This window comes from Colius striatus, chromosome 3 (genome assembly GCF_028858725.1).
Source record: "Colius striatus isolate bColStr4 chromosome 3, bColStr4.1.hap1, whole genome shotgun sequence".
Lineage (NCBI taxonomy): Eukaryota > Metazoa > Chordata > Aves > Coliiformes > Coliidae > Colius > Colius striatus.
The window spans coordinates 8,812,305-8,834,544 of NC_084761.1; the positions used below are offsets into that span (position 1 = coordinate 8,812,305).

Consider the following 22,240-nt stretch of genomic DNA (forward strand, 5'->3'; position numbering starts at 1 on the left):
AAGACTTTATGATTTATCTGAATTTAATGTTGGTGCACATTCTCATTTCTTTTTATGTAGCCTTTTGAGTTGGTTTTGAAGCCTCTCTTATGTAAAAGGAGCTACAAGCCTAAATAAGATATTTTTAGATTTTCTAGAAAGGGAATGTTGGTTATAGGAATCCTGTTTTGATATTTGTATAGGATGTCTTAATTGAGAAGTCTTTTGCCCACAGCTTTCTGAACAGATTCAGGAAGATATTTTGTTTTATTTTTTGGTGGAAATTGTGTATTGCTAGTGCTAATATTGAAATGACCAATATTTCAGTGGAGATGCGTTTTGTGGAGTGTTTGGGATGAAAGATGCTGTATAAGCAACAGACAGTTATTGCATTTTAGTGAAGACTAGCCACAGACTACAGGAAGAGCTCAGAGATAAATCATCCTTATTTTCTGCTTTTGAATTTGCTGAATCTGCAAATTGAATTTGCTGCCTCCTATTTTGCTTTAGATGGGCTGTAGGTTTCCTGTGGAAAATGCCTTTTGTTTCTCTTGCAGGTCTAGACAGTTCTCTCACCTGTCTCTTATCGTTGATTTTTTTCAGTACCATAAATCAGTCAGATACATACTGCTTCATGATTCTTCTACTTACATAGTGCTGTGCTACCATACTCATATGCCTCAGGACTCATTCTGTGCCTGTGTCCAGCACAAGTACACTGCTGCCTGAAGGAAAAGCCTTCAGACTGGAAGTGAGCTGCTGCAAAGCCACTATCAATTGGTAGCTGCTGCCAGTCTTGCAGGCTGCACAAAGCTGGTCCCATGGCCAGCTCTCATCTATCTCTAATGTGTTTGTTTTATTTGCTGTTTTACACACCGACTGTTTTCAGTGGGATGAGTGTCAGCTACGTGATAATTACAGCAGTCCTCACCTCAGAATTTTAAAAGATGACACCACAAAGGCCAAGGCTTGTTGGGAGCCCAGGGTTTCTCTGTCAGCAACCATGAGTCATCAGGAGTTGCGTGAATGGATGAGATAGAGCAAACGTGATGATTTTTCCTTTGTTGCCTAGCTTTTTCTGAATAAGCAGCAGGAGTTGTCTCCCTTCACCTTAGCACTAAAATTCCACTGGGACATGAAAAGCTTCCTATAACAAACTTGCAGTTCTTAGACATGATGTTAAAATACTGGGAAAGTGCCACATCAGCTTTATCTGTTGCCATTGCAAAACAGAGTATATCTCTCTTTCTTCACATTTTAACTACTTGTTTGAAGCTTCCTTTAACTGGATCAGGAAAGAAGATGCCTGTCGAAAAAGAGTTTTGCCTTCTACCCACTCCTTTGCTTATTTTGTTTTAAACTGTATTCTTTGCAAATTTATGAGGTTGCAGTGAAGATAAACAGGCTTTTCCCAAGCTTTGTTTATGAAGCTATTTGATACTTAAGTCTAGTGATTCTTGTGGGGGGAAAAAAACCAAACAAAACCACATCAGGAAATGTGTATTATGTAAATTATATGTAAAATGTAAACTTATAATAAGTATGCATAATAATGGCATCTGCTGTTTTTATTTTGGTCTTCAGCCTATGTAGTGTATTTTGATTTCAGTTTTATAAATATTTCCATTTTGTGTGTGTCTTCCTAAGGACTGTTATGGTACTTGAAAAGTAGGAGGAAGATGTCCAGTGTCAATATAAGCCTGCTTGAAAGAGTGATAATTCAAGAGACACTGGGACTGTGATGTTGGAGATGGCCAATTAAAGGGAGGCAAATAGTTGTGAAAACACTGTGTACTCTTCCATGTCTAGCCTCCTGGCTCAAGGTCATTGCCAGCAGGACAGGCAGAGACTTGCAGGGAGTCAAGAATTTGATTGAAATGTCTGGAAAAGGAACAAGGAATCCATTTTTATTTGTTTTCTGTGATAACAAACCAGATTTCAGAAGGAAAGAAAGTTTTTGGATTGGAGTAGCTTATCCTGACTTTAAATTGTTTGATTAACTCGTCATTTTACACACAAGAAAACATTTCTGTTAAATAACAAAGGCAGTCTGCATGCATGTTTTGAATGCCTCGTTTGCCTTTCCAAGACCACCATCGTATATGTAGCAAGGATATTAATAGAACTTTAATAAAGATGATGTATATAAACACTGAGAGTGTTATTGTGCAAGGAGCATAACAGCAAAGCATTCTCAGTGTAATGGGGAAAAAAATACATGTTTCTTTGAATGTTGTGAACCCCCATATCCTTCTGCTAGATCAGACAAATCCTTGGTTGCTGTAGTTAGCTTGCTTTGCAGTGCCATGACGTACAAGATTGACTGATTATCTTAGTTGAGGATACCATTAGCCTTTCATACAATCATAGAATGCAAGGGGTTGGAAGAGACCTTTAGAGATCATCTAGTCCAACCCCCCCTGCAGAAGCAGGTTCACCTAGATCAGGTCGCAGATCTGACTTTCCAGTGACTTTCATTTGATTTAGCCCCCTCTACCTTCATACCAATGTCATGGCTACAATGGTTGTGGCTGCAGTGCTGCTGAAATCTGCTCTTTGTATTGTCAGAGGGAATCTGAGTCCTGTGGACCAACACAGTCTGCAGCTTCACTTCATGTGGCCTGGAGCCTGCTGGCTGTGGGTGCCTCCAGGGGTGCACTGCAGCAAGACATCTGTGTATTTGGAAAGCCCTAGGAGCCCTCAGCAAAGCCAGGACTCTCATCCTCATTCCAGTTTTGCATGGTGCAGTCCTGAAGCTTGCTCCAACCCTTTAACAACAAGAGAAATACAACAATGTCCTGAGGAGTTAACTGCTAGAAATGTCAGATCCGTGTTTTCACTTATACTCAAATCACTTGCTGTTTGATTAATAAGCCTTTAGATCTAAACTAAACTACTAAACTCATTGTGAAAATGTTATTTTCATCTAGAATTTTGGAAGAAGAAAGCAAAATGTTGTCAATTTGTTGGGTTGATCTGAGAAAAAAGAGGTAAGATTTTTAAGCTGAAAGGTCATTAGGGAGAAACCTTGAAGTTTGGTTTGATGACTTTCATTGCTAACAAAGCTACTTACTTTACTTACATTGCTTAAATTGCTAAAAAATATAAAATAGTAGTAGTGGCTTTTTTGATCTCAGTATGCCTCTGAGTGGTTTTGTTCAGCCAGTCTTGCAGGGCGGGGGTGTTTAATCACGTTGAGCTCCTGATGGCTGGAGGCCATGCTGGCAATGAGGCTGTCATGTTGATGCAACTCTGCTGGACCAGCAGTGCAAGAGGCAGCCTTCAGTAGGTGGATATAGTGTAAGGATGGGTGGGGTTGTGAAACTAGTGCAGTTGTCCGTTGCTTTGATGTTCTAGTCCTCACCTGTAGCTGTTACACCTTGAAGGCTAAAAAGCTTTCAGAGATTTCACCTGCTTTCACCAGCAGCCCAGCAGATGAGGAAGCCTGACTCATCTTGACAACACTTCATAGAATTCATCTGCTGTCCTAACCTCGAGTGGAACCTAACCCATGGTTATTTTTATGTTCCCTCATCGATTTAGAAAAGAATCTTTTGTTCCCTGTCAGACAGGTCTGTAGATCCACAAAGGCTGGAACCTGAGCAAGGGCAGCAATCAGGCATAAGGTGAACACCAAAGCAGAAGCCGAGAGATGTGACAAGATTAAACAAAAAAAAATCATCGTGTCAGACACACAAATCTTCTGACAGGAAGGATGTCCAACAGCAGGGGTCAAGATTGGGTCAGAAATTATAGTCTGAAGGAGGCTGAGGGCTAAGTAAGTGTTAAAAATCCAAAATTCATTTATTTAAACAGTCCATGTTTTCTAGAGAATAATTTTCATATTTATGGAACTCCTCATTCTTTCTCATTGTTTATGCCAGCTACATTCCGATGTGTATAACTTCTGTTATGTGTACATTTACAGATATTGTATTTTACAAAGCTGTTTGCTTTATATTTTCCTTCCTTCTTGCCTGATTTTGTAAAATGCCAGGATGTTGAATGTCTGAGCTCTTCATTAAGCATTTCTGAAAGCTCACTGTCTCTCTTCACATCCAGATGTGCTGATGTCAATGTCTGTACTTGCTTGACATAAGTTGTTATTGAAGATTTTCTTTTCCCCCTGTAACTCCCTTTCACAATCATACATTACTCTTGCTTTTATACATTGTGCCATTCAATCTGCTTGACCATTTTTGTATTGTCAAGATCTAAAATGGTTAGCCTCTGGCAATTGCACTTCAGTCAGTTTTTCTTAAATAAAGAAAAATCTGCCAGACACTTGAGACTGTACCGTCATCTGCATGAGAGGTAGGCTGAACAGTCTATTGTTAACTTACCATCTCAGAATTGAACTCTGCACAAAGAGACGTTGCACCTTGTGTTCATAGAATCATAGTTTTCACAATTCCTGGCAAAATTTGGCCCTTCAGAAAAATGCTCCTAGACAGAGTCTGGCACAGGATGTTCTAAATCTGGAAAATTGTTTCAGCTTTGTTATTTCAGTGTTCCTTTTGCTTCATATTCTTTGTAATGAAAAGTGACACTTGTTTTACATACTGGAAAATCTTGCATGATTGGTCTCAGTTCAATATCTGCAGGAGGAAATTAAGATTACACTACCCACACATTAATGATGAAGTTCCCATGGCTTTTTAATGACATTTTGCTTTAAATACAAAGACACTGTGTTGGTGAAAAAGATCATTGCAGTAAATCCTAATGATCGTGATCAGATCATATTCATATTAATATGATATGTAATTGAAAACTACAGCTTTGTAATAACAATTAAAACTTTCCATGAGTAATTAAATGCCTTTTTTCTCTTTTTTTGAACTTAATGAATATCAGACTGACATTCAAGAGGGCTGCTGTTAAACAACTTCCCGCAAACACTTGTCATTTTTTTCATGTCAGATAGCTGCCTTGCAGTTGGCATGTTTGGCTCAGCCCTTTCCCTGCCTGTTGAGCTATGTATCTGTGTTTTCACTCCCATCTGCAATGCATTTCTTTGCTCAGACTCAATTTTTATGAGACTTCCATGCGTGGCTTTTTTTCAGGTGTTGGATAGTCTTCATTTCATCACTCCCCCTTGTTCATCTGCCTCCCTAAGTGCCTAGAAGGGCAGTGGAAGTAAATATACTTTGTTTTTTTCCTTATGATTACTTCATTTCAACTATTGCCCTGCTTGTACAGCCTTGTTCCTGCAGTGATGGACCCATGAGAGATCTGTGCACTTGTAGTGGATCCCATGGTCTTGGGAAGTGCTCCAGCTTAGACACTGAATCCTATAAAACTTCCTCAAGGTACTAAATGGACAGGTAGTGAGGAGGTGAATTGTACATCTCCTGAAGTTTCTTGACTTCTTTTTGAATTCCACCATTGTGCCCTGTGGACTCAGTGCACTGTTCTCCACATAGCTTGCACAAATGCAACTGTAGAGAAACTGATGCCCAGTTTGTGGTAAAAGTGTTTTTAGCTAATAAAAGCAGCAGTGTAAAGAGGAAAGGAAAGGAGAAAGCTCATGCATTGGCAAGTTTCTCATGCAATGCCATCCTGTTTTGTTAGTGGTTCCTTGTTAAGAAGTCTGTTATTTTGGATATAATGAGAGATAATTTCAATTTGATAGGTGTATTTAGAGCTTCAGAAATTACTATACCAGCCAGTTCACCAAATATCATTTGAAATATCAGGAAAGATGATGTGAAAAATTATTGGTTTCTTACAGGAGATTGCATTACATTGTGGACATTGCATAGAATTATTAGCATTGCAAGCAATCCAATTGTACAGTTTAAAACATTCACTTAATGCATTTCTTTACTCTGCCTTTGTGTTTTTGTTGGTGATATCCTAGCCTTCAATTAAAAAAAGAAAAAAAGCCACCTATTTTACCACCGCAGTTGCTGTCTGTGATTTAAAAAGCAGTCCATGGTGGCATCTTTGAAGGGATCAAAGATTGAATGATAGTGCTGGATCACCTGTAGAAATGTGGTTCATCCAGGTGAGACAGCTTATATCTTGTCATTGGCTGCTCAGGCACTGTGCACATACAGTTAATCTTGTGCTGGCCTTTGGAGATTTGTTGGCTGTGGATTGTTGCTCATGGTCTAGATTTGTTCTGAGTTTGATCATTGACCCACTGATGAAGACTCTGATGTATTTTCTGAGCAGGGCTGTGCTGTAACATGCTGTATCTGTGTGGGGAGCATGTGCCTTGCCAGCAGTGAAAGGCCAGCTTTCTCCTGTAGACTTCTAGTCTGGGACTGCCCGAATTTCACCTTGGTCTATAAAACAGCACCAAGGTAATGTAGTGGTACACTTTACATGGGAACATTCCTGTTGACTCTACAAAACAGAGGAATTTATAGTTGTTAGTATAGTATTTATAGCTGTTGTGTAATGTTGTAATTGTCATTCCCTCTGTCCATGGACAGTTGATGGCAGATACGATGAATAGGGGTTTTTTTCAACCACCACTTCTGTCTTGCTGCAATATTGTCTGTTAACAGGGACTTTTTGCTAACTAGCACACACTTATTCACAAATGGATGGGAAAAAATCATGCAAGTGACTCTACTTATCTTAATCACTTCTATAAAATTATCACAAACCACTTGTTTACTGGAAGCAGCCCAGTTCATGTATTGGGTCAAAGAGTTAAGAACGATAATAATCTTGTTGCTTTTTCTAAGGCATTCATTATCTTAGAGGTTTCAACACAAAGACAAAAATATTGCCTAATAGATTCCTTGTCTGCTATTTTTGAATTTCCTTGGGCAACTCCAGGAGCCGTTAATAGCCGCTGATACAGTTCAGCAGTCGTACAGAGCCTTTGCTTTCCGAGGAATATAGCATTTATTTGGGCTTAAACTAAGATTCGGGGCTAGACAGAGCCTAATGTTGTTTCTTCTAGATATAAAGGCTTTTGCTGTTTTAAAGGACAACACATGAATTAAACTGAGTGAAGGCGACAGCTCATTCTCATCTTTCATCGCATGCAAAACGCATCTTTTCACATCAGTATTTACAGCAGGCTTCTGCTTGCATCAGATTTCTTCAAATCTGCTCGGCTAACATAATTTGATGCTAATAAGGAATAATAAAGGGCAACAATTTCAGATCTGCTGACACTAATCAGTGGTCCTGCCTTTCTAAATGATAGGAACGTAGAGCTTGTTTTCCTAGAGGACCCTCCTGTATCTCAAGTGTGCGTCTCTCATACCACCACGCTCTGAATTACAATGTGGTACCTGCTGCGAAAGCTCATCTCCGGCTATTTGTTTCTTTTGTGGCAGAGGGTTTGTTCCCTCTTTCCTGTTTGCTGTTAAGCCCATTGCTGTGCTGCATTGGTATTCCAGCCAGCACAGTCTTGAGTAAACATTTCTGTGCCATCCTTCTTGTGCAGCAGGGCCTGCCCGGCATGGGGGCGGTGGGGAGGGAAGCCAGAGCGGGGAACTAGTAAAAGCCAGTGTTCCGGCATCTTTCCCATGCTTTTTTTTTTCCCCTTTAAACTCCCAGGAGTTCAAAAAAGGAATTAATGTGCAACCTGTCAGCACAAGGGGCTTTTCCAGGAAAGTGTTGAAGCCTCTCTGGGTTTTATAGGCCTCTTCCATGGGAAGTGATCTGCTGCCTGGCAGATGTGTGCAAGGACCCGGTCTGGGAACTTGCTGAATTTGCTTCTTTCATGGCAGTATTATGTCACTGAGAGGCAGTAGGTAATCAGACAAAGTAGGATATTAATAACCTTTTTTTTTAATATATGGAAAGCACTTGTCAGATGATAAAAGCCTGCAAACTGACAATACTTCATCCAAAGTTACACACTATATGCATGTCTCTTGTTGACAATGCTTCACTTAGAGCTATTGATTTATCCATCCTTACAAACCATGGATTAGAAACTGTTAACTTTAAATCCATCATAAAGATAGTTCCCTTAGGCTAATTACTGGCAGTGACATCATTTTTGCAGTTTATGCATCCTAAATAAGATTTCAGAGAGATATTTTCTTCGTTTCAAACCCTTTAAAATATTACTCTGCTGAAGCATTATCATGTTGGTAAACATATAGCATTATACTCGCTGGATGTCACTTTGTTAGCTATTTGGATTGGTTGGCATAGTAAAAATACTACTGGGAAATTCATGGTTTAGAAGATATACATAGCACAATGTCTACTCTACCACCATACTGTCTCTGCAAACAAAACTGCATTCCAGCAATCAGAAAATTCTCAAAGCAAAATTGCTTTCTAAAAGGTGTATGACAGTAGTACATACACCAAAGTTGCTGTAAATTATTAAATATGCTTGTAAAAGAGAAATTTCCTGTGTATAAAAGTCAAATTTGGGTCCTGCACACCAGGCTTGAAATATAAATACAGAGGGGAAGCTGTGATTGAATTTCTCATCGACCTCATGAGAGAAAGCACTGCTGAATGTGTGGAATCACTAACAGCTTGTCACTGTAAACAGAGTACCAACTGAAAAGTGTCTGCCTTTCACCATATCACAGTGCTTGCTGGGAGCTGATGAATGCTGCAAAACCCAGGAAAAATAACCAGGTGACTAGTTAGAAAGCCAAAGGGAGTAATTTCATCCTGCAAGTTCTGCTACCTATTTAATTCCAGTTAAGTGGGAATAATACCGCTATTGTTTATTAGTAGTATCACATTCCCACACTCAGCTGGTTTTGGACCAGTGCTGCTGCTATAGAAGATGACTTAAAAAAAATCTCAGGTAAATGTGATAAAATTTGCATAATATCTATATGTAGACCCAAACTTACAGTCTCAATTACATTTTTTGTTGTTGCTATAGAATACAGGGATAGGAGGAAAACATAAACAAGAATTTCTTACCAGAAAAGACCTGCTTTTCATTACTGTTTCCCTGCTTAACAGTAAATCTTCTGGAATTTTTGTTTGATTTTTTTTTACAAAGGAAATTCAGACTACTCTCAGAGAAGCTGTTCCATTGAATCTTTAAGTAGGCAAGTTAAAGATTAGTCGGGTTCATGCTGCTGAAGGTAATCGTGTGCTTTTTCATATATTACTCATGGAGGAGGTCTGAGAAAGCACATTGTGTGGGGCTGCTAACTCATGTACGTGCTCCTCTGCTGATGATTGAGCAAGCAAATGGTTTTGTTATGCAGCCCAAAGCTGCTATTTTGATCAAATATTTTACTAATGCTTATTCATGGTTTTCTCAGTAGCAGGGAGGTCACTGGGAGAATAAGAGAGGATATTCTAGGAAAAGTTCTGAGGGATATGGGTTGTTCACAGTGTTTATGGGGCAGGGTTTCATGGTAGATATCCAAACCATAACATTAGTTCATTGAATATGTAGGAATGGTAAATGCTACAAGTGGAGAGTTAGAATAGCAGATATATGTAAGTACCTATTAATATAACTGAGTCAACGTGTGTTTGTACTCAGCAGTAATGCCATGGGCTCTTTTGGGCTTATGTGGAAGACAGTTTTGACCCTTTAAGGACAGACCAGGGTCATAGGATGGAAGATTGAGTATAAACTTGAAATCATGCCCAAGAGTTAGGAAAACCTTCAAAAGAGGGATTGGAGAGCGTTCAGAGCCAAGGCCTGAAGAAGAGATATTGCTTTTGCTGATGTGTTCTGCCATGGTAAAGTATTGTATACTTGAGCGTGTCCCTGCACAGATGTCGGGTTCACTATCGGTAAAGTGTGAATAGCCATGTTGCAAAGGAAGACACTGCAAAGTTGTTTCATGCAAGAAATAACCGAATTAGGTGTCCACCAAGAATATAAAACAATAATAGGACATTCTCCATATTTTCAGAAGCTGATATACTTCCTTAAGGTACCTGGAGTAAAGTTTATCTTAGATCACAAAAAAACCTGATGATTGCAAATAAACCTTTTGGCATAGTTGCAAGGCCAGTGCTTGCCCTTAGAAAGAAGTATTTTTGAGATGTGCTAGTGATGTTAGTTAAAACAATGGAGTGTATTGTCATTTGTGTTTCCTGCATGGCACAATCTATTAATAGTGACTAGCTAAGTGAATGTTATGCAGTACTGTTGATCTAGTTGTGTCAGTTGAGGGTGAGTATATGCTCGGATGTGGTCATTGACTGTGTGTAGAATGATCCCTTGTTTCTGACATAATTATAAGTGGGAAGTTATGGAAATATGACCATTGTTAAAAGCAGTGTAATTACAAATCACTGTTTTGATAGCACTGTGCTCACAGTGTGAATGAAAGGCTGTTATGTGGCTATAGAAAGTAGGGCACTATACAATCTGGTGTTTGGCTCAAATGTAATCAACATGTTTAGTGTGGTACAGAAAAAGGTTTTGGTCTGCAAAATGAATATCCATTCAAGTAAGGGTGGAGGGCAGTTTCCTGGAAAACTCTTTGATGGCTTCTACTAACATGTATATACATCACAGTCTTTACGGGAGCCAATATGACAAGGTTTTGAACTTCTTTTCCTGAGTTGCCTTGTCATGGATGTGGAAGTCTGTCCCATGGCCAAGAGAACAGGACCCTTTCCAAGACTACTATTTGTGCCTAAACTTTCAATTTATGGAGACCAGGTAACGTATTAAATAATCTCCTACCACTGACTGGTACTCATCCACAACCTGTAGGAATCTCGCTAATTTATATAGGCAGAAGGTTCGGCTATTGGATGCAAACCACATGTGGCTGTGACAGGAGAATTTACATGTTGCCCAGTGCAGGGCTGCTGTGACAAATGTGGTTGCCTGCAGCTGGTCACTGTTTTACCAGCACAGCAGGGATGGCCAAGACAGAGATGCACAGAAACGTGTGGAGCAGGTACGGAACAACTTGTGAGGACAGTGACCTTGAGACAGTCCTTGGAGAAAGAAGAATTTAGAAAGACAGCCTTCCCACCCTGCCATCTCTCTCTGTTGGACAATGGTCAGGTGAGAGAGGGGTTGGTTAGAAGTAACCTGGGCTCCATGGGTAGAAATTAACTGATAGAAGTAGTTTCTCTTTCACCAGTAAGAAGCTCTGTGCCAGCTTCACTGGGTCTGTACTACAAGCAGGCATTGCAAATATCCATCCAACCCTCCCAGTCCTTAGGGTCCTGTAGCAATGCTCTATACTTGAGTGAAGGGATCCATTTGGCTTGTGAAATTAATAAGATACAGGACAATATATTTGGGCCCCATGATTCCAAACTTTGTGTTGCCGTGTATCCAGCACTGGATATCCATTGCTCATCTGCAGTCACCTTGCAGTAAGCACATGTGTTGAAAGGTCCATATTTCAATCTCACCTAAAATGGAAGGAAACCTGGAGGCCTTTCATTCCTGTCTGCTTGGCTCAAAGACTTCTTGTGGTTCTGGGCAGATGATAAAAGATGTGAACGAATCTATTTCTTTTAGTGCTGCTCATATTTAATAGGCTTTGCTCTTCATGCTTGTCTTATTGTAATTCTGATTTAACAACATTTATCAGTAGAAGATCACTGCAGGGTCTTTAATGATTATAGTTGTTCAAGCTGATAGTCTGAGACTATTAAATAAGTTCCAATTACTTCTCATTTATTTGTGTTGTTTTTTCCCTCCAAGTAACAAAATGTAATCCTGAAGTTCATTATTATTCTTTGCATTGTATTCATCTAAATAGATTTTCTACCTAATTAAGGCTGAATATGTTTGTGCTAAACTGATCATATTTTACAAGAATGTTTTCATTTACATGTGAGGGCGTCTTTGGTTTCCACCATCCATATTTTAATTATGTTTAATTTCTATAGCTGCCAGAGATCCTATTGTGTGTCTCAGCAATTCACCCTGGACTGCTCAAGATTGTTTAGATTGGAGTTGGAATAGGTCTCCAGATGAATTTATCTGGAATCTAGTTAATAACAAGTCACCAGGAAGCAATTTCAAGTGTTTACTACTGCTTTGAAAGATATAAAGATGAAAGAGATAAAAGTAGAGGAATTCAGTTCAGATTAGCACTGTTATTTTTTTTATGGGGTGGTTCACTGAGAGGGGGAGACAGGAAAAAAAATAGAGGAACAAGTTGACTGCTGATGGATATTCAGTGTAGTTATGGTGTCCATGTTCTGGATATTCAAATGATTGAGCTTTACCCCTATTGTTACTTTGTTACTTATTTGTATACATTCTCTCTGGGACACCTTTGTCAAATAATGAAGCAATACAATTTGATGATAATTAAAAACACAGAACACCACATTTTCATTTCAGTGTGAGGATAACCATCAGGGAAGCCAACTATGTAGATATACCACTTCTGACCTTACCTGCTGAGCTCCTGTCCCAGACCCCAGGAGGTGTCATTGTGCAAGCCCAAGGCCCAGCCCCATGCAGATGCAAGCGCTGTGCTGTGCTGTGCCACTCCCCAGGTGAAGCCTTCTCAGGAAGGAGTGAGGATAGCACAGGTAGTCCTGCATATGTTAAAAAAGTTGTTGGGTATTACTACTATCTGCTGCTTTTCTACAAAACAACGAGTCTTTTCAAAAGCTGTTCAAGGGTCTTGTTCAAGGACCAGAAAATAGTAGATATTAATATAAAAAGTCATTTAAATTACCTTTCCCTTGAGAAAGGGATAATTTCTTTGTAAGCTTCTTCATGTCTGAACTCTTCCATGGGAGGATTATGAGATCCATGTTCTCTTGGGAAGAAGCTGTAGGAAAATAAACCTCCAGGGTTTTCCGGAGCTTCCTCAGAAGCCACGTTTTGCACTGTCAGACCAGTCCTCCTTCATCTCTTTCCTAGTTTTGTGGTGATTTCTGTTTAAAGATGTGGTTAAGCTGAAATGAATCTAGGAGGCTTAATAATGCTGGTAAATGTTTCAGGACAATTGCTCAGAATGAATGGTCTTTTGAGGGTTTGCTTGCCTGGGAATGGAGCACTGTGTCGTGTCATGCAAGGGTGGGTTCCCTTGCCCGCATCGAGGCAGAGCTAACCACACTGCAAAGCACAGGCGGAAGCCACTGAAACGTGTGTGTGTGCAGGCAAGAAAGCCTGCCCTAACTCACTTGGTGCTTGCCAAGAAAAGGGATGCGTGCATTATTAGTCTGGAGTCTGTTAATGAGATCAAGCATCATTTGGAAGGGAACAATATGCGTAAAGTGGGGGCAGTCCCTGGTTATAAATCAAGCTCTGCTACAGACTGAATACATTTGACTAGTCTATGGGGTCTTCCAGTCCACCTGTGCATGTACAAATTTTCCTGAGAAGTTCAAATGAGCAGAAAAGCAAGTTGTCAGTTTTTTAAATGCTCTAGATATGTGCTTTCACAGCTCCCTCTAGCAGTATTCTGAACTTTTTTAATAACCAGATGAACATTTGAAATGACTGTTAATCCTATGTAGCTGTTCATATAGTTACTGTGCTAAGCTGAAGCAAATGCGAAAATCTGTTTGGACTCTTGAGAGCTGCAATATTGTTTTCCTCCCTAATCTAAATCACTCTGAAAGTAAGTCACGTGTAAGCAAGAAACAGAAAAAGATGTTTTGAGGGAAGCAGCCAAAGTTCTGAAGCTGTTTTCTTTCTGTTTCAAACCAGAACATCTATTCTTGATGTACAGTTTTTACTACGCAAAAAAAAGGAAAAAACCCAAAACCCCCTTATTTTAATGATATTTTTTCAGTGTTGTTTTTAGTGTTTTGAAACACACTGCTGAAGTTGATATTAGAAAAAAAAAAGAAGATAAAAATCAATGGCAATGTTTTTTGAAGGGAAGGGAAAAATAATCCTTCAGACAACCACTTAACCTGTGCAGATGTTCCAGTGTGGGGTCCCTTGTGTCTGTGCACTTTGTGGTGATCCATCTGTTACTCTGCAACCTTGAAATGCAAGTGAGCTAGCACTGCCTCTAAGTATTTGCTGGCACTGAATCCTGAAGGACTCATGCCTTTTCAGGTATCAGAATCCCCCTTTTAACCCAAGTGATCGCTTTTTCTCATAGGCATTTCACATAACAGAAAGGACCTTGTTTGAAACAATTACACCTTTCATCTTTACCAGCTTGCGAGTTCAAAGTCAATAAATTTGTTTTCACCTTTTGTATCTCTCTCTTTGATGTCAGACATAAAGTAACTTAATATTTTTCCTCACTAAATGTTTCTCACAAGTCTTCAGCCATTGATGATCGAAGAGCAATGTACTTATTACAGCGAAGCAGAGAAACATACGGAAAAGATCTAACTGCATTAACATCTGCTGTCTTGTCTCCATCTGCTGTCTTTGGCCGTGCTTTTGTCCAAACCTGCCAAAAGTATTAGTTTTCCAAAGGTCTCATTGCACATCAACCATGTCTTTGACCATTTCTTTTTCATTTTCATGGTGCAGCAGGATGTTTGTGTCCCTGCGGCTGCACAGCAACTTAAAGCAGATAAATGGTTGTTGTGTAGTTCAAAACGTGTTGGTGGGGTAGGACAAGAGACAACAGAGTGAGTGCTGTATCCAGAGTTGATTTTGTAAAGGCAAGGTCCTACCCTAACTGGGAAAACACCTTCCTTAACCCCAGTGGCCTTCTGAGTCACTGAAATGAGTTTCTGAAGGATGTCGAAATCCATGCCCTAGAGCACAGGAGATGATGATGTGTGCTCAGCCTCTGGACCTCAGTGGGCTGCAGCACACAGGTGAGGTGCCTGAAGCTGCTGCAGAGCCAGCAGTGTGTCAGCCCTGCTGCGTCGGTCATTCTGGGCTATGGCATTGCTAGGTCTGACAGTGGGGAGGGAGAGAGGATCTAATCCATTCCCCTGCCTGACCCAGCAATCCTTTGCTATGACTAAAAACTTATTATTTATTATTGTGATGGAGACCATCCTTCTGTATGCGTTTAGCAGGAGAGTCAGCATTTAGACAATAGTAGGAAAATGGCCCATAGTTTTGCTTTACAGTGATGGAGAAAGATGGAATTTTTCTTGGACTTCATTGAAAAAGGAGAAGGAACAAAGTTGCTTCCCATTATGGCCTTGAATATCAGCTGTGGGGCTGAAGTTGCTGTGCTCCTTGGTTTGGCAGCCAGCTGCTGCCTGTGAAATGAGTAGTCTGAAGAAGTTCCTTTGGCTGTGTGCCAAGGGAGATGGATACTCAGATGTTTCAAAAAAAGGTAAGGAATTGGATTTTTGATCCCACTGGAGCACAAGGAGTATTTAGAATTTCTGCTCTTGTTCTAGAGTCCATAGTATAACATTTGTAGTTCTGTGGAGTGGAAGGTTTTGGTTTCAACTAAGGAACAGCCCTCAAATACAGAAAGGTGGCTAGAGCAGGAAAAATAAAGGATTTAATCTGGGAGCAGCCCTTTCTTATATAGATGCCATCCTTCAACTCTTCTGGCAATTGGAAGGTGTTGTTATTGAATAATTAAACAAGCATTACAAAATAATATCTCACAGAGCTGTAATTAATATTGAACAGAAACTTGATTTCATTACCTTCTCACAGTGCTGTTTAAATTTTTCTTGGTCACAGGACAGGTAGAATAGATGGTCCTGTAAAAAGTGACCAGGTCCTTTCAAGACTCTGACATATGATGCAGATTTGGAAGCTGTTCATTGCTGTAAGCTGGTTTGCAGCCTGCAGTGGCGCAGCTCATCCCAGTAAAGTGGCACTATCTGCTCCACTTCTGCATTCTTGTAGTGTCTCTCAGACGTTTATGATCCTGCCTTAGTGCCCAGTGATTGCCTATTTTAAATGTGATCAATAATTGTTACCTACTTCATTACGGGATGGGAGGAAAAAAGATAAATCTAGTATTTATAGGACAGTGGTCTGTTTTTTTACCTGGCCCTCAAGGCCAGCACATCCAGTACTTCGTATTTATAGGAAGGTCTGTGTGTTTTGTTGTAGCTCGGTGTGTATTTCTGGTTTGATTTGCTGTAGCTTTAAGGTATCAGTCTTCACCAGGGGGAGAACATGAGAATATGTTCTCAGTACAAGAAGACAGCAAATCCTTCCATGCTGAGGAGAAAATCAGTTGTTTCAGATAAACTGAAACTGTGAACATTTGCTATTCAGGGCTTGATTGCACATGGTCCATCCATCTGTGTAGTATTTATAGGACTTCCTTGATACAGAAATCATATAATGAATAATTTTTCCTGAGAAAGGAGAGTTTTCTTATTGTCAGGAGAAGATGCTCTGCACGATGCAGTGAACACCTTTTGCAGATAAATGCAAGCTCTTACTGTGTGCTTTTGTGAAATGATTAGGGTTTTCTTTAACTTTCCTTACAAAGCCTCTGCAGAAGGAGCTGTCTAGCAGCTCTGTGTTTCTGCAGGCATGTGGTGGGTGATACTGGAGTGGTGCCTCCCTGCCTCCCTGGGGTTTGGTGTCTTGAGTTGGCTCCCTCAGCCACACAATGTCTGCGTGCCCTTCTTGTCTGAAAAGCATAACACCTCTGATGTTTATGTCTCTACTGATTTATATGTACATTAAGTTATCTCTTCAGAAACAGATTTGAAGTTGGTCTGGCGATGACTTTTTGCCTATTGCAAAAGTTAAGGGATGTTGGTGGAGGCATCCCTTCCAGGGTCAGCCTCATTGTTTCCAAAGGGCTTCATGGTGTGTTGTAGCCTTACAGTAGGGTACCCCACAAAGAATGTACTTGTTTATTGAAGTTTTCCTTTGGTCAATATTGCAGCCATAGTCTTTTACCTCCTGCCTTTAAGCTGTACCTGAAATATTACGTGAGAATTTGTGAGCTAGATTTTCTAAACTGGGCAAACCTAAATGCAAATTTATGCTTGAATATACTGAACTTAGAAGCAGATATACATGACATGCAAGTGACAAATCTGTGGAGCGAGACAGGCTGCATGTATGTAAACTACCCAGGGTACGGCTGTGCAGGTGTTGTACTTCCAAAGCCTTTGAAAGTGTTAACAGGCTTTTGTTAAAATCCATTTGTCATTACAGACAGCTGTAAAGTTCTTCCAAATTCATAATTCTAGGTACAGTGAGTGGCAGCTGCTGTTGGGTCCGTAGTAGGTGACAGCATCAATTTGTTCCATGGTTTTCTTAGTAGATTGCAAGGGCTCTACCTCCATCTCCACAGGAACCTGGGCTTTCTCTCCTGAGATAGATGGGATTTCAAATTCAATCAAGCTCGCAGTACCTGAGCCCCAGACCCTCAAATCAGCATAGATGGAGTGTCTAATAAACCAAAAAGCATACATTTTGTGTGACAGGTTTTAATAAGACACACTGAAGGTGAAGTTTGAAGAATTTGGAACAGAATTCAAACTGTCTCATTGCAAGCAATGACTCTGAGCTTAAAATGTTATTTTTGCATTAATGTTATATTATTATTTTTAGCATCAATGGCAATCAGTATGTAACTGGCAATGATCTCATGCACACTCCTGGGTACAGACTGTTCTTTCCCAGTTTGGGAGTATTTACTTGTTATTTCTGAATTGCAGTGTGCAGACATGCAGAAGAGGCCCCATAGTCATTAAAACTCCCCCTGCCAGGGCTCTTACTATTGAGTACTTGGCAGTTAACCTCTCCATGTATCTTCTGAGAGCCAGATAAAGTTAGGACAGAAAATTTCTCTTTCTGGAAATTCTTCTCTTAGGCCTGTGCTCTGTCATAGGTATCTACAGTGTCACAAGTGAGCTTTGAAATATGGTGCTACAAAGTGATGAAAAGCCTCCAAAGGTTTCTTTATAAAAGCTGTAAACAGAATTGGCTTTTAAAATGTAGGAAGAAACCGCTTTGACCTGATCCTGCCCTTTTCTGTGACGGTGGAATGGCTTTCACTGGCGCTGGGAGCAGGGAGTGGGTCATCACTGAGCTACAAACACGACCTCCCACAGGAAGGGTGCACCATTCTCTCTGTCAGACCCAAAGGGAGGCCATGTCCCTCCAGTGCTGCCAAAGAGGCAGGATCACACAGAAGGAGAGTGTTATGTCAGGATTTTAGTGGAAGCATAGCTGAAATACATACCCCCAGGCAGCATGTGTTGTGTTTGAGACCTGTAATATTGGGTAATTTTTATAGGGTAGCCCCCCAAATGAACTGGCTTTGGATAAGGTCTCTTCTGATCTATGAATGTTTTAAAGAGAACTGCTCTATTGCAAAGACCAAAACTGTGCTTTCCATAACAACTTTCAGTGTGTTCTGTAAATGAGATTAAGTCTATTCAACAACAAAAAATAGCAGTTGTCAGATATTGGATTGAAGATACTGCTTTCATCTTTGTGAATACATACAAGCTGTACTTTTAGGCTCTCTGCTTCCAATTTGGTCCTGGTATAGCTTCATTTTTAAAGTGTATTTTTTGTGAGTTGCAAGCACAAAGGGAGATAAGAAGGTGCCACTAACGAGCAGCTAGACAAAAGTTGAAAAAGATAATGTTTAAACAGCAAACCTGCTGCTGTACATACTGTGGTACTGTCAGAACCAGGAACGCCTGGCTTCAAAATCATCCTTCTCTGATATGACTTTGTCCTGACTCAAATATCTTAGATGTGCACAACAAATAAAGTGTGCATTTAATCCAACACTGTTAAAATTGGATCTTGCAGAGCAAGTAAAACCTGTCCTCCCTTAGCCAGCTGAAAACCAAATGTGCTGGTTTTGTTTGTACCCCCAAACTTCACAACTGAACACAATTTATTGTCAGCAGCTGCTGCTGTTTTAAGCTTGGAGTGCTGAGCTTCATTTCCCCTGCACTGCAAACATGTGTACGTTCTGCTGTCACATATGGATCCTGTCTTGAAGTCATTGCACCGTAAAAATCATGCTCAGCTTTGGTGAAAGTTCTCATGCGGGAGAAATGCAGGTTAAAGGTGGATGGAGATTGCTGGGTCTGTGGCATTTAGCATTTGCCTTAACAGGTGTGGGATTGCATGAGGCTGGAATTTGATTGTCTAACTGTCATATTTGTTACACACTCATATTTTTCAGTGCATATCTATAGGTCTTGGTTAGTGCAGTTGTTCTACAGACTGTACTTTATTTTTAGTCCTAGCTCCTCCCAAAGAGATGTCTTTGCAGACACTGCGTGTCCTCTGTGACAAGGAGGTTTTGTGGTGTTCACTGTTCCTGCAGGCAGGGAAGAGTTACAGCTGAGCATAATCTGCATCTGCCTTGGAGGCATCTAAAATTCATTTGTTTCTTTCAAATTCCAGCATGTAGGCTTGGAAAAGCATTTTCCAGAGGGGGGCAAAGCACATGAAAGAGGAAACCAGTTTAAAGAGGTGAACCTTATACCAGTAAATCTGCTGTTTGCATTGCTTTTTGTTTCTCCTGAGGCTTCCTCGCTGCTTTGTACTGCTCTCTGCAGGCGTAGTCCATCAGCTGGGTGGGATTTGCCTTACAGAGCGGAGCTGCAGCCCCGCTGGTGCCGGGGAGCTGCACAGCCTGACCAGCCGCTCGAGGCCGCAGGGTGGTGGTGTGGAGAGCAAAGACCCTGACTGGAACACCACAGAAGTATTATGTCAAATGCTATTTGAAACAGGATCGATCCCAAACCTCATCCTTTGAGGCTTTTCCAAGCTACAGAGAGGTTTGGATGTGTGAGGGTGTGTGCCTGTTGTTCAGGCCAATGTCTCATTTATAAGTAATAAGAATTACCACAAAACCTCAACAACACTGAAATCTCCTCTCCCTTCTTTTCCCTTTTACCAACATGCCATTTGCTGTACAGATTAGGATTTAATTTTCTTTTTTTAGCTGAAAGATAGAAATCGTTTAGCAAGAGTCAGACTGTGAGAGGGAATGTTGCCAAGATACACAGACACATCCTGTGGCGGCATCGCCTTTAGAGACCTTGGAAAGAGTTTAATGGAGAAGATGGATCTGTTGTTTGGTAACTGGGTTTTTTTTCCCCACCATCGTTGCAGCTAGGTGTTTTGACCCTAATATGCAGCATGATAGAATGCTCCAGTTAAAGAAAAAGAGTGCTTTAAACTGTATTAACAATGAAAACTAACGATAGAGGTGCTTTGCATGATTGTGATGTATCTCTGTAGCTCTCTGAGTGCTGCTGCTGTTGAAACACAACAAATAAAGTTCACATTTTCTCTTTCATAGTTTCCTATATTTCACTACCTAACCTGTTGAAGTTTAAGTACCACTTGTTTGGAATGTGAAAGTTATATTAATGAAATTAGCAGCATCTTGAATGCTTCTCGTATTTAGGTCTCTTGTAACTGGGGGCAAAACAGTTAAAAGAGACAAGGGAAAGCCCTGAGTGACCTAATATGGTTATGGATTGCACCTTCCATATAGATCTACCTCAACCTTCATTGAATTATTCTCAGTCTCATTTAGTTATTCTTAGTTATCTGTCCGGATATCTGCAGCTCCAGGTAGCTCTGTGTGTTCTTGCCTGCATTGGAGGGCTGGTAGAATGTCTTACTGTAGCGAGGGGAACAATGTTTATGTCTTAAAGGGTAATCACAGTGTTTTGTTCTGATTCTTTATGGTCAGTGTAATTTAAATTAGGCACATATCTGTGCATATATGTATATATGTGTCTATATATATATATAGACACAGATATATACTTATATATGTATTCACAGGAGTGCAGAGCATCTTGCATTTCATTAGTTGATGAGGAAATAAGGTGGATTCCTGCACCAACATAGAGGAAATGTGACAGTACAACAATTAAAGTTTCTGACATATTTCACCTACACAAATCCAAGATCCAAGTGCATTAAAATAAAGCAAGTGGAAGTACACAAGTGGCATAGCTAACCTTGGAGCTGGCTGAACAACAAAGGAAATATGACAACTATCAAACATCTGAAATCTCAGAGCAGCAGCACCCCAGTGGAGATGTTTTGGGTATGATGTTAATGAGCTTCACATTTGTGTTGCTCTGTTTGCAGTTTGTTTCTGGGTTTGGAGAGGTCTTTTTCTTTGAAGATATAATGGAGATACAGGCTAAGTGAAGGGAGCTGGACTCTGAAAAGTAATTGTGGTTGGTTGGTTTGGGGTTTTTTTCATTTGGATATTCCTGGGAATGAGGACTGTCTTGAAACTATCTTTTGTTTGGTTTGTTTTCCCTTTGTTGTCCAAAAGGCAGTGAATCTGAACAGTCTAGAGCACAAGTCTGATGAGTAGCTGAGGGAAATGAGGGTGTTCAGCCTGGAGAAAAGGAGGCGGAGGAGAGACTTTATCACACTCTGCAACTACTGGAAAGGAGGCTGTAGTGAGACAGATGTTGATCTCTTCTCCCAAGTAACGAGCAATAGGACAGGAGCATCGAGTTATGCCAGTGGAGGTTTAGACTGGATATTAGGAAAATCTTCACTGAAAGGATTGCAAGCATTGGAACAGGCTGCTCGGAAAGGTAGTGGAGTCACCGTCCCTGGAGGTATTTGCATAGATGTGTCGCTGAGGGATGTGGTTTAATGGTGGATGTGGCAATGTTGGGTTTATGGCTGGACTCAATGTTAAGAGTCTTTTTCAACCTAAAAGATTCTATGATTTTCTTAAAAATGCTATTCTTTTTTTCTTCTTAAAAAGACAGGAGAAATAATTTCATTTCATGTGTGACCTTAAAAATTAAGAAGTCTTTTTTTGTAAAAGAAGATACATTATATTAGAAATACTTAGGTTGAAAACATTTGGGGTTTGATTTGTATGTTTGCTTTTGTTGCATGAACATCTGTACATTCCTCTGTGCCTGATAGGTAAAGCTACTTGTGAGCTTGGAGATATTCACAGAGAGAGAAACACTTCAGTCACTTACAGAACCCTATCTTCTAATAAATAAAAAGTATTGAAACCTTTCTCATTGCTGAGCTGCAGAGGTCAAAGTGATACTGACTTTCTGCATGGCCTTGGATAAGTCATTATGTCCCTCACCTTCCTCTACAAAACCTGACTGTTAAGTAGTTCCTCACAGAAGAGCTGTGAGAAACAATTAGCTAATGCTGGTAAAATGTTTTGAATACAAAATGTGGTTCATAGGTGCTAAGAGTGGTGCACATCAATCATCGTTAGCAGATGCTGTCATTTACCAGCCTCTCATTTTTGATTGTTAGGTCTTTCACTAGTGGAAACAAAACAGGATAGACTCAAAAAATCTATCAATATTTATACTCCTGTCTTCAGATGTTTTTTATAATAATTCCCTGTTGATTTCATCTGCTGTTGATCACTTCAATAAATGTAGATTGTTTCCAGTTCCACGGGTCTGAAAATTGTATCCACCACTAGCCTGAGGATTGGTGTCTGTGGTCTGACAGCCACCCCTGGCTATCAGATACATGTCTATATGACTATTAGATGAG

General features: G+C 40.2%; 1 protein-coding gene across 1 annotated transcript in view; it reads left to right on the top strand.

Moving 5' to 3' along the window:
- XYLT1 (xylosyltransferase 1) overlaps positions 1-22,240 on the top strand; it is a 199,319-nt gene that overhangs the window by 80,221 nt on the left and 96,858 nt on the right. The gene's annotated exons all lie outside the window — the stretch shown is intronic.